This window comes from Dreissena polymorpha, chromosome 4 (genome assembly GCF_020536995.1).
Source record: "Dreissena polymorpha isolate Duluth1 chromosome 4, UMN_Dpol_1.0, whole genome shotgun sequence".
Taxonomy (NCBI): Eukaryota; Metazoa; Mollusca; class Bivalvia; order Myida; family Dreissenidae; genus Dreissena; species Dreissena polymorpha.
The window spans coordinates 23,624,300-23,638,880 of record NC_068358.1 but is presented as its reverse complement, the minus strand read 5'-3'; the positions used below and the strand labels follow the sequence as shown (position 1 = coordinate 23,638,880).

Sequence of the window (14,581 nt, the reverse complement as noted above, 5' to 3'; positions counted from 1 at the left end):
GCAGATGACCTATATGTTGTTGGAGATATTTAACTCAGTGACGTGTAAACGAATTGACAAAATTGATAATACTTGACAGTGAAAAAATTAAAGCTTACACACCTATAAAATGATATCAATAAATTATACAATAAAATTGAAATGACATAGAAAAAATATTGGTGACTTTATGAAACAATAAAAAACAGAGTGAAACTAGTATGGTTACTAAACAATAACAATTAATGATGTCCTAGAATATCTAAAAATAACTATATCAAGTGAACCCCTTAGAATATGTAAACATAACTATATAAAAAGAATATGAAATCAAGAGTATATATTATTTAACTTGAAAATATATTTTATACATAACTAGTATATTAAAGAATAAATCAGCATAAGGCTGTTAGTGTTAAGACACTTAAACGTTTAAAAGCGTATTGAAACTAGCAATTTTCTTAAACAAAAAGGAATAAATCAGTGTTCCGTTAGAAAGATGACAACGATAGCAATCCGTTTCGGCCGTCACTGAGTCAGTTGGCTGATGGCACATGAATCACAGCTCCCCGAATGTTATGAAAAAGTTTTGTCATCCCTGACTGGTTCAGATGCACACCATTCCTGAAGGCGAATCTGGGTTTGTTCGATGCCGCATTTTCCAGAATGTCAAACCGCAATGTTGTAGACCTACCGTAGTCGCGTATTGAAAAAGGTGACATGTTTATTGTACGTGATCACAGGAACAATACTTGTAGAGCCTAGAGTTTCGTGGCATGAGTTGAGGAATGGTGATCCCTCGTAGATACCTGGATACCTGAATCGTAGGGTCATAATTTAGCGTTTAAGCTATCTTGGCCCGTGTTATAAAGGTCTTCTTGTAGGTTTATCACAATTGATATATAACTAATTTATTTCATTGTGCGCATAACATGATGGTACAAATTTTTTAACGTTCCATTTTTCCTTGTTCAGTCGGGTTTTGAAAAGGTTCACATTATTTGAAGAAATAGTTTCTTCACTCAGACTGTTCCAAAATGAAATAGCTCTAATTGAGAATGAATTTAATTTGATGTTCTTCCTGCACTTTGGTGTTTGGAGTTTCAATAAATGCCCACGCAAATCATTTTGTGAAAAAGAGAACAGTTTGTCCCATTTCAGACTGTCAATATTGTGCATGGATTTGAACACTTGTATCATATCAGCTCTATCACGTCTATATTCTAAGGTGACAAGACAAAGTTCTTTCAATCTCTTAGTGTAAGGAAGGTGAAACACGTTTTGCACAATTTTGGTAGCTCTTTGTTGAATATCTTCAATTTTCTTAATATGTTTTTTCTAATGTGGAGACCATACACTAGATCCATATTCCAATGTGGGTCGAACAAGCGATTTGTATAAATGATTAAACATGTCCTTGTCAAGATATTCAAATGTTCGGTGTATCAATCCTAGAATTCTTTGTGCTTTACATGTGTTATTAGAAATATGTTGATCAAAATTGAGCTTATTATCAAAAGTTATTCCCAAATCTTTCTCATTTGTCACAGATTCAACATAAACAAAATTTCCATCCTTTTCATAGAGTATCTGAGCACTTCTTCATTACTCCCTATGTGCATGACCTTACATTTATCGGCATTAAAGGACAATTTCCACTTTTCACTCCAGTCACAAAGTTTGTCAAGATCAGCCTGAAGCTTTTCACACTCTTCAATATTGGGAACTTGTGAATATAATTAAGTATCATCAGCAAAGATTTTCACTATTCCAGAGACAACATCAGGCAAGTCATTGATAAAGCAGAGAAATAGAATTGGACCTAGTACACTTCCTTGGGGTACTCCACTTACCCATGAAGACAGATGAACCAACCCGTACGCACGGTGTCCTGTTAATATGTAAAAAGTATTTCACCCAGTTGAAAAGTTGACCTACAATTCCCATTTTGTTCAGCTTAAACAGCAGCAAATCATGAGATACACGATCAAACGCTTTAGAAAAATCAAGATAAATTATATCTTTTGGTACTCCAGAGTCTTGCATATTTGCCCATTCATCAAAAATTTATAGAAGCTTAATAACACAAGAACGTCCTGACATGTAACCATATTGAGCATCTGCAAAAAGTCTGTTGGAAATCATATAAACTGTTAATCTTTCTCTAATCAATTTTTCACAAAGCTTGCATACAGCTGATGTTAAACTAACAGGTCTATAGTTTGATGGGTCCTTTTTGTTTCCTTTTTAAAAATAGGCGACACAATGGCCTTTCTCCAATCATCTGGAAAAACCCCTTCATTCAATGATTTGTTGAAAAGCAATGTTAATGGTTAACCAACTCATTTGTAGCTTCACTAAGCACTTTAGGATGAATACAGTCTGGTCCTGGTGACTTTTCTGGGTTTATTAACTTAAACACTATTAAAACCTCAATTTCACTAAAACTTATGTGATTTAAAATTTCAATGTCATTCATGACTTCTATGTGTTCTCCTGTTTCAATCTCTGCTTTCACAAATACACTGCTGAAAAAGTGTTGAGTAAATTGGCCTTTTTTTCATTCGTTTCTGCCTCCGAATCATCAGGCTTGATCAATGCACCGATAGTGTCTTTAGTTTTTCTGTTTGAGTTCACATGCCTCCAGAAGGACTTACTATTGTTTTTAACTTCTGAAGCTACTTTCTTCTCGTAGGATTTTTAAATATTTTTTTGTCTTTGCACACTCTTGTCTGCTGCTTGCATATTTCTGATAAGCTATAGGTGATCTTGAGTATTTGTACTTTTTCCAACACTTGTTTTTCTTCTGTATTGCTAGTCTAGCGTTTTTATCCAACCACAATGGTGACTGTGCACAGCGAATATTTTCAATGTTACGATTTGACTTAAGTGGAATATGTTTGCATGTTACCTCTTCAATAGTAGTTTTAAATAATGTCCATGCATTGTATGTATCGCTGTTAGTAAATAATAAGTCCCAGTCCACAGAAGACAGATCAGCCCTTATACTGTCATAGTCGCACTTGAAATAATGACGCCTTTCTTGGTGTTCTGATAGATCATCCGTAAATAAACACAGTTTGCAGCTAAAACCTGGATAACCAGAGTGTAGCTAGAGACACGATATGGGCCAGTAACTGTTCAACAATGTCATCATCTTACCAAACTGATCGAGGTCGTTATCTCCACACATGAAAATAACATGTTGCGGCTGGTGCAGCCACAGTTTTCGTTTTAAAGAACGAACTGTGAATGGAGAATCCGAGCGGGCACCACTAAGCCCAAATAACTGGACGATGTGATGACTTTCGAGACGTAGTGATCGTTCAACGGAATCGGCGCGGGTTAGTAGATATGTGGAAAAACTCCTGACGTGGGAATCACCCACGATTAATGTTTTAATCGTGTCCGAAATTCAAGATTTGTTGACCCTCTATCCGAAGGTATTACGCAGGGAAAAACAATAGTAATCCTTACAATCGGGTATTTTAGCAGACTGTTCATATAAAGCTACATACAGATATATCCTAAAAACTTAAAAACTGTGATGGAAAGTGAAGATGAATACCTTAGAAATCCAAATTTAAATTTTGCGTGTTAACAGATAAATTATGTTAATTAGTCAATAATTTTTAACGTGGTAAGAATCAAAAATAAATTATTAAGGATTACATTCAACTGATAATTTTCGGTGAAAGGAAATCTGCCGGACTAAACATAAAAATATTTATTACCTACGTCAATAAATAAATATATACCATCATACGTGCATGACATAATCGATACATACCATCATGCATAGCAAACAGCACCCGTAGATTCAAGCATCCGACGATACTATGACACGTAGATACCATGAACCATACATTCAATGTTCCATAGATAACATCATCTGTATATACCATAACCCGTTATACCATCATCCATACATACCATCATTCGTATATACCACCATTAGTAGATACCATCATCCATAGATACCATCATCAGTAGATACCATCAGACGTAAAAACCGTCAGCCGTACATAGGATCATCCGAAGATACCATCATCCGTAGAAAGCATCGACCATACATAGAAAACATTATCCATATATACAATCATTCAAAAATATCATCACCCGTAGATACCAGTATCCGTAGATATTAGGGATGGGAACGAATACTGGAAACGATATTCGAATATTCGATTGTCATTATTCGAATATATTCGAATATTCGATTTTTAAACCTTATATTAAAATGTCCGAAATTATGACCGTCCGGAGAAAATTACTATTACTGATTGCCACAAATGCCACTATAAATCATATCTTTTAAAGATCATTGATTATTATGCTCTTTTTAAAATAAATACTGTTTAGTTTCATAATATGTAAGATATTTCAGGGAAACACATTTCCGTAATTCTAATTTATTTCAATTCTTATAATTGATCTGGATTATTTTCCATCGATAATATTTATGCTTTTGGTTTCGCTATTTTTCTCTGGAATAAAGAACCATTTAAGAACGATTTAATTGGTTAAGGTACTAAATTCTAACGGAATTAAAACATACATATCAGATCTCGACGGGATAGTCCCGCCAGTTTGGTGATTGTTCCGGCGTCCCGATATGAGACAATTTGTCCAGATATTCGTTAATACGTTCTGTAAATTCACAATAAAATTCGCTATTCAAGCTCTGTCTGGCCAAAAGTTACCATCGCTAATCCCTGTATTGCCCCCTATTGACAACCAACTTCTACTTTTGAGTGCAACATTACCGGTATGTTAGGCGTAGACAGCTCTGTTAGACTGCATTTAAGATTTAAGGTTAACCAATCGCGAGAAAAAATCACCATTTTCAAAGCTTAAACAATATTTTGTTTTCTGTGCTCTTCAATATGTATAAGGTACAGTAAGCTAAGTGAACAAAGCAATAAGTAGACTTATCAACTATGTAAGAATTAAATTAAATAAAGCTTAATTGAAACATAAATTTAGCGATGTTACGTATACTTATTCGGTAACTTGAAACGAATGAAGTTATCATTTTAAGTCCCCAATATTTAATGCTTAATGGCATGAACATTAAATACATATTAGCCTATTTAAATACAAACTTCAAGTAATTTGATACTCAATGCAAGTGATTTCGTTCCAAAGAATTATTATATGTCTATTTTACTCATTTCATATTTCAAATATAGATTCTATATTGCATAACGCAGTGTTGCAAAACGCAAACTTGTATTGCTTCAAACTTTATACGCCGGGATTCGATCATAAATTTCGTGAAATTTTGTAAGAAAGCATGACACTGTATTCACCCGGGACTCGATAATAAATCTTGTGACAACATATTTTAAAGAGAGCGCCGAAAGTATATTTGCAAGTTACAGAAAAGTTTCTGCTGAAGTAAATGTTAAGTTGACTGAATGAAAATCTAAAAGGCTATCAAGAAGAAAAGAATTTTTTTAAGATTAAGTACAAATCAATTAAACAAGGAAGTGATGAATATTGCAAAAACATCCTATATCAATCGGAAAATCGGAAACAACCGCGGAAACATGTATCAAGCAATCTTAATATTTTGCGAGCGAGTTAATGCCCGGATTTAAATGTTATTTCTGATTTACCGGACGTTTATTAATGATTTGTTTTAAATTGGAAAAGAATAGTTCCCTACAGATCTGTCCGTTGTTTGTTTATTGAAATATGAAGTAACCCATATAACTATTACATGCTCATTTGCGATATGTGTTGTAAGCGAAATATGTGAACAAAGCGATAGCCTTTCAGGAATGTTTGAATTAACGAAGACAATGTGTATTGATGTAAGTTTATTGAAGAAATGTACATAAAAAATATTAAACAAGGGCTGTTTGTAAAACATGCATGCCCCCCATATGGGCTGTCAGTTGTAGTGGCAGCCATTGTGTGAATACGTTTTTTGTCACTGTGACCTTGACCTTTGACCTAATGACCTGAAAATGAACAGGGTCATCTGCCAGTCATGATCAATGTACCTATGAAGTTTCATAATCCTAGGCGTAAGCATTCGTGCGCTATCATCCGGAAACCATTTAACTGTTTCGAGTCACTGTGACCTTGACCTTTGACCTAGTGACCTGAAAATCAATAGTGGTCATCTTCCAGTCATGATCAATGTACCTATGAAGTTGCATGATCCTAGGCGTAAGTATTGTTGAGTTATCGTCCGGAAACCATTTTACTATTTCGAGTCACTGTGCCCTTGAACTTTTACCTAGTGACCTGAAAATCAATAGGGGTAAATCTGCCAGTCATGATCAATGTACCTATGAAGTTTCATGAACCTAGGCGTAAGCATTCTTGAGTTATCATCCGGAAACCGTTTTACTGTTTCGAGTCACTGTGACCTTGACCTTTGATCTAGTGACCTGAAAATCAATAGGTGTCATCTGCCATTCATGATCAATGCACCTATGAAGTTTCATTATCCTAGGCCCAGGCGATCTTGAGTTATCATCCGGAAACCATCTGTTGGACGGACCGACCGACAGACCGACGGACCGACATGTGCAAAACAATATACCCCCTCTTCTTCGAAGGGGGGCATAACAAACTGATAGTACATGTATATATAATTATTTCCAATCTAGTTTTCGCACACAGAAAAACCAAAAACTGGTTGGCTCAAAGAAATTTTGGGACAGCGCTAGCCCTGGTAGATAGACCCCACGACACCAGTACATTATATAATTTGCAAATGTGGTCCTTTGGAAGCAAAAACTGCATCCAAGAACGAGTCACTGTGACCTTGACCTTTGACCTAGTGACCTCAAAATCAATAGGGGTCATCTGCCAGTAATGATCAATGTACCTATGAAGTTTCATGATCCTAGCCGTAAGCGTTCTTGAGTTATCATTCGGAAACCATCTGGTGGACGGACGGACCGACCTACCGACGGACCGACATGTGCAAAACAATATACCCCCTCTTCTTCGAAGGGGGGCATAATAAGCAATAGCGATATTTTTCTCAGCCACATAAGTGTTAATAGTTTGATGATAATGAATATCACAAAATGAAAGTGAAAGTAGAACTGTCAAAAATGACAACCTGTCAACGTGTTGTTTTTGCTGGCACGAGAGGGCGATTACACTCTGACAATGTTTTCACATTTTTACCATAGGCTTTGTCAATGACCTTGATAGTATGAGCGGCTTTGTTATTTTTAATTGCTATCATGTAACTGCATGATTGTGAATATGATTACAATACACAAAGCACAAATATGATATAAATATACTGATTGAGCTTATATTAATCTGATAACTATAGCCGGGCCAATTAAGGACTTAAAATACATCAAAACTTGAGATATTTATGCACATATAATATCAAGATATGGGGTGATCCACAAATAAAAAGTATTTTTGATCTGTGTTGTGCAGGCTCTTTTTCCATGACTGTGAAAATGAAATTTCCTTGTGAAAAGAATGTCAATATTTTCTGAAGAATTTGATTCAACCATTGCATAAAATGAATTTCTCTGCATATAATTTGCCATTTTGATAGGTTTTTGTTAGGTGATAAAAAGGAGATGACCAGGGATCCTGAGAAAAGGGATATACATTTGAGATCTGCTCAGGGCTCCATATGAAAGTGGTAAAATGATAAACATTTTATATTTGGCCAGTGCTTAAGAGAAAATGGGTATAAATTTCAGAAAATTTTACCATTTAAATATGTTTAAATACTTCTTGACTAAGGCTCTTAATTCATCTAGCATGAACATTTGTACTACAATGTATATCTTGTTAATACTAATTACATTAAATGTACAAATTTAATCTTGCAATGTGTACATATACTACTTAAATATATTTTTCTGTATTTAATGTAGGAACTAGCTAAAATATCCATTAGAAAGAGATCATGGGGTGAAATATGCATTGCCTGAAGCTCTGACCCTGGGGCTATGTTTATATATCAAACACATTGATAAAAAAAGTAAAACAATACATTGATACAACAGATGGAAAACCATCCCCTCTAAACAACATGATACATAATTATGTTTAATATTTTTGGATCTGGATCTGTACACAACAGGACCTTTCGGTATGCGCGCTGCGGGAGAGAGATGGGAGTGACTTAAATTTTGGATTTAATTCACTGAAATTCATAATTGAAGTTACAGTATGATCATTTGATATATATGTACATGATTGTATTAAGCAACATATATTAAATAATTATCAGTATAAATTACTGTTTTGATTTCAGTATCATTTAAATGATTTCAGTCAAGTTTATCATTCATATTATACATAAATTTTGTAAATATTATCAATATAAGTATACTAGATGCAAACGTAGTTGACATAATACAGTTTGATATACTGTAATATAATTGACCAGTCGCCAAATACGAGGTCGCTCCGCCCACTAAGTTGTGTTTTCATAAAACGCTTAATCCATTACTCCGACAGTCTTTGTTTGTCGGACCATGTGGCCGCAATAAACGAAATCTGATTGATCATTTCGTGAGTTTGATTGACAACTGGCGACTGGTCAATTATAATGTAACTACACATCCAAGCAGTCGATCAAACAATTGTAGCCAAGCCACCTGGTGTGCCGACGCACCAGCAGAAAAGTCAAATGCCTTCTGACTTAGTGCATTTTACTATTTATAACATTTACATTAGTTAAAGATACATGTTTACATTTGTATGTGTTTTAATTTTTTTATTCTTTAATGACATCATCTGACCATGCATGTTTTATATTTCAAAATCAAGGCCCTTGTCTGAAACAATGGTAACATTTAAGTGAAACTGGTACCATGCTTCTTAAATTAGTTTTTATTGAACTATGTAAGGAAATCTAAATCAGGAACTGATTTTTCTTGTTTTAAAACAGTCATAGATCAGTTGTGGCTTGTTGGTAATGACTCATTGTTTGCTTACTTGTCACACCCTTAAAATTTTCCACACTTCTATAATAGCAAATCTGGATTTAGGTGATCTTCAATAGTACATTTACACTTTAGCTCTGTCACAAGAGTGCTGGTAAAGTCAAGTCATATAGGCCATATCAACTCAAAGTGTCAAAGACAAATGAAAGATGCGTTCATTAATTATTGTCCCATTGTTTACTACTGCTGTGAGTTTTTATTTAATATAACGCATGATGACCATCGATCATGTGAGAGAAAAATCACATTATCTTAGTATATCAGTTTAAGAAGCCTTTTAGATAACAAAGTGTGCTAGTTTTCAATGTCACCTCTGGGGATCAAACCCGCAATGCAACCTCCTGCAATCAAAGTCTACACTCTAACACTAGGCTTTTAGGAAGATTCTGAAAATAATTATCCCTCGAGAGCAACCAAACCAAAACTTAAGTCATATATTGCCGACTCGATTTTATTGAGTCGGTTCATGAGAGATAATGGAAGGTGCAACATCTCTCATGCCCCCTAGCAGCGCCTTAAGCGGTATTCAATTCTCAACACGAAAGCGCTTGAGTCATTGATCCCGAGGGACCAGAAAAAAGCACTTGATTAATGTTCGAAATAAAATCATTTGATTAATGACAATTCTATTGTTTGAGCCAGGTCACAAAAAATGCAGTCTAATCGGACTCCAATTAAACTATTTGTTATTGTCAGAAAACCGCTTTTAGGCAAACAGCTTTCAAGCGACCGCAGGCTGATCTGGATCCAAACTGGCCACAATCGCCTTAATGTGTCTTTTACTGTGACACAACTCATTTAACTTTAAATAGAAAGAAGAAAGAATACAAACCAGTAAAGGGTTTGTAATCGATGTTGAATTTCCGGACAGCTTGGTGATCTGCAAATCCCATATGATATGTTGATATCGGGTATCAAAGTCATTCAATTAGTCACAAAATGCTCGAATAAAATTTATAAAGCAAAATGTGATTTTAATTGATAACTAAAAAAACCAGTATGCCAGTTTTGCCGTATCAAGCTGTCAAGATCCAGAAAGTCCTTCTTTCAAATCGAACATATCCTTCGAATTTCATCAATTGTAGTCATGAGCGATATTTAATGAATAAATAACTCATATATCCAAAATTACAGTTTCTAAATAGCCAAACAAGCCGATTGATGACATTCTCTCATGGGCGCGGCCATTGATGGTATCACGTGGGCGGGTTCCTTCCAGCCCATAGTTCTAAAATTGTTTTACGAACGAAATTTGTTTCAGTTTCTAATAACGTTTTTTCAAGTAAAACGGTCTTTTAAAAATTCACTAAAAATGGCGTATGCAATATTTTTGGAGGAAAAGTTAGAAAAACGTTTTTAAGTGAAAAATTGTAAGAATTACAAAATGCTATGTTAAATGTCTATTCCGTCTGCCCAAAATCTGGTAAGGCATCAAAAAGGCCAACCGATTTGCGCAGTGTTTGTGAAATACGGTATTACTAAAGTATATTTGCGTAAACGCAAATATACTAAAAATTATGTGTTCGTTTCGTTGTATTGCTTCGTTGCACCCTACTTCGGTCCATGTGAATTACCGTGTCGCTAATGTAGACTAACCACAATAGTTTTATCATCCCGATAAATTAATGAGTTTTGCGATTCAATGCGTAAACATTATAACCAAACAGATCCTTTTAAAGACCAATTTACACTCGAAATCAGCGAATATTTTGTTAATTATTTCGTAAAATAAAGTTAACCCATACAAAATCAGTGTTCCGTATATAATATCCATAATTTCATCGCTAGATCTGGTCTGGTAACAATGAATCTTGTTAAATCTATGTTACCAGACCACATCTAGCGTTCACATTTTGGCTATTGCTTTAAGGAACAATGATTTTGTATGGGTTTACTTTGTTTTACGAAATATGTGACAAAATATTCGTTGACTTTGAATGTTAATGGGGCTTTAAATAATGTTTTGTACCAAGTTTCTGACTACAACGAGCATGGTGTCCATTACTTATTATTTAACGAGTGGCCGCTTTGGTTTGCTTTGCGTTTATGAAGATTTTCTTTCATTTAGTTCTTAAAAACGTCCACCTCTCGGTCACTAAAGGGTTTCGTCCGTTTTTCGCTTATTTCTTTTGTTGCAGAGACAGAGGCCATATTTGACAATGTTCGTCTGACAAATTGCGCAAAAACGACGTCATTTTCAGGGTCAATGGTGAGGTTACAACGAAGAAACCATCGTTTATACAAATACAATTATCTTGCGGTAACATAACCATGTAAATAACTGCGTTTATCAAATTACTAAAGTCAATATTAACCACTGTTTATAAAATTGACCGCCGAGGTTTAAAACACTGTCAAAACTCAATTTGTTTAATGTTTATCAATATACGTAAATGTTTTACAAAAATTTACTTTCATTTTCGACTGATTTTCAGAAAATAGTTTGTACATATTGCATAACTATAAATTGATAGTAAATCGACGATTTGTCCCTCTCCATATACAATCTCGTCTGCCAATTATCATCTCGTTCATTGATGGAAGCTGTTATTAAAGCAATGACTTATAATGCAAACCAGACCTGCGACTTTGTACATGTACTTATAACTTTTTTGGAAGTATCTTTGCATAAAAATAGAATATTCGAATATGAATATTGGAATCGAATATTCGGCCGATTTTCGAATTTTTCGGTCTCATTCCTTGTAGATATCATCAACCAGAGATATCATCATCCGTAAATTCCATAATCCGGGGTTACCATCATCCGTAGATAGCATAATCCGTAGGCAACATCTTCCGTAGATAGCATAATCCGTAGATACCCCATCCGTAGATGCTATCATATGTATATACATAATACGCCGATACCATCATCCGTAGATACCATCATCCGTGGAAACCATCATCCATAGATACCATGACCTGTATATACAATCATCCACAGATATCATCATCGGCAGATACCATTATCCGTATATCATCATCAAAAGATATCATCATCCGTAAATATCATCATCCCAATGCAACACCATCCGTAGATAACAAAATCCACAAATAACCCTTTCCGTAGATAAAATCATTTGTATATACATGTACCTGAATCCACAGATACCATCATCCGCCGATTCCATCATCTGTAGATACCATCATCCGTAGATACCATAATCCGTAGAAACCATGATCCGTGGATACCATGATACATAGATACCATGATCTGTATATACAATCATCCACATATATCATCTGCAGATACCATCATCCGTTGATACCATCATCCGTAAATATCATCATCCGTTTGCAACATCATCCGTAGATAACAACATCCATAAATAACCTCATACGTAGATACTATGATTTGTATATACCAGATTCCACAGATACAATCTCCCGTAGATACCATCATCCGCGGATACTATCATCCGTAGATACCAATATCCGTAGTTCATCCGTATATACTATAATCCATAGATAAAATCCGGAGATAATTAATATTTCGGGCAATGATTTAGCATCCTCTGTAGTTACTGGTGTTGCCCTGATTTCACAAGCAGTGTAGAGCCACATCTCCATCAAGACTATGTTTGCTAAGTCCTAGCTGGACATTCGGCTCTTTTCACAGTGTTATGTTTCCATTTTGATCGGTTATTAAACTTGCATACATGTTCGTCAATTTAACTATTCATGCAGTGCCCAGTATGTTAATAACAAAAATAACGTTTTAATTATGAAACTTATCTAAAACCCACAGACCTTAAGTAAAATCTAATCCATATCATTTGCTACCTCACGACAATATGTGTGTCCATCATAATTCACCAAACAATATGATAAGTTGTGTGTGAGCCTTAAAGATTTATCGTTCAGTTTTAGACGTTTTTAAAATTTCGTCCAAAAGCAAATCGTCTTCAGTAAGGCAATTTCGAGAAATGAATTAGAGTGATCTACGTTTTACTTTTACAAAGCATTAACAAACGATACACATGATTTCGCTTTCATTTCGGCTATTTCTGCTTCATCTATAAAACATGACGTATACTGTCTTCATTATCTCTCATAAAAAAAAATAACATTCCATCAAGTGCATCAAAATAAATTGATCGAAAAAAGAATCTTTCAATCGCCCTCTGTAAACATATAAAAAATGCGAGTTGGTTATTTTGTCCTTGTTAATACAATTTTGTATCGTCGTTTAAATTTGAAGAGCTATCCATTCATTTGTTATCTAAACTATAATGTAATATTATTAGGATATATCACTTCTGATGATGGTAAAGATTGATTTTGGATATTACTGGTTTGCATCGGCACTCTCTTTTAAAACATTGAAGAAATATTTTTCGTTTTCTGTTCACATTTTATTTGTTGTTGGTTTACTGCCTGTTCGGCAGGTTTAAAAGAAGTTCTTCGCCGATCTCAATAACCCGCCTTGTAAATACAGAACGTCACTACATAACATGACAGTCTCATAAAAAGTGTAAAAAATAAGGCTATCGAATCAAAATTGCTAAGCATTGGCTACGACAATTGTTTACATATTCATGCGAGAATAAGTTCCTCACTTGACGGTCTAGGCCGAAAAGATACGAGTGTTTACGGAAACAGTAAGAAGATTTTTTTACATAGACATTTTTTCAAGATCTTAGTTTTGGTATTTATAAACATATTTTAAAATATTGTTATTTTATTTTGCGTTAACAAGACATTCCAGACAAAAATAAATAAAACAACAACAACAAATATCCCCGATCATTCTCGGAAATAGACAAAGTAACCGGATATGGTATTTCACTGCGCAGATCGAGCGCGCAGATCAAGCGCGAAAAGTTCTTCGTGAGACAAAGTACACTATCTGTACACCGTTCTTTATCAGGATAAGTGGAATTTCTTTTGCATACACATTTTAAAGGAAGTATGAGTGTTTTCCTGATCTGTTAATTATGTAATAAAAAGCTATTTTAGGCTTTTGAAAGTGATTTATTTGACGCCAACAATAACATTTTTTTTAGGTTTTTTTTAGGTCATGTTGTTGTTGTTGTTGTTGTATATCTTCACCGCCTATGTAGACGAACCTCTACCAGATCTGTTGAGTTGAATAAAAGGTTATCGTTCCCACCACCAGTATCGTGCATTCCTCCACCGTCTATGTACACTGTAGTATATACATTTACTTACGACAAGTTTAATTAATGCCCAAGTGTCCAACACCACATTGTAACCAAGCAAAAGAAATTACCTCCCACCAAAACAAATTTAAAAAATAAAACACAGACACATTTTGTGTCATTTTCTTCAAAGATCTTAGTATATTTTCGTTGATAAATTGAATTTATTACCTGCTTCTTTTATAGCCATCTGACGTTATTTTCTTTACTAAACTTATGATTTCCGCTGTTTTTAGCAGAGCCTGTAAATGTTGCTTTTATCGCTAAGAATAGCGCTTTCGTTTGTGACGCCGCAGATGTTACCACGACGTGACGTTTTTATTTTGTCCTTCCGGTTATAGTTTGACTCGCACGAATATTTTGCGTACTATATTTTTAAGTCAGAGCAATTAACAAGCTGTACGATCATATAGTTTTATTTTCGGAAGAACATATTTAATAAACAAAGTGTCTACAGGTTATTCTAGTTTGGGGAATGATTTTTGG

At 34.7% G+C, this 14,581-nt stretch overlaps 1 protein-coding gene across 2 annotated transcripts in view; it reads left to right on the top strand.

Moving 5' to 3' along the window:
- Positions 1 to 14,581, top strand: part of LOC127879187 (prophenin-2-like) — a 196,579-nt gene that overhangs the window by 87,003 nt on the left and 94,995 nt on the right. The window lies entirely within an intron of this gene.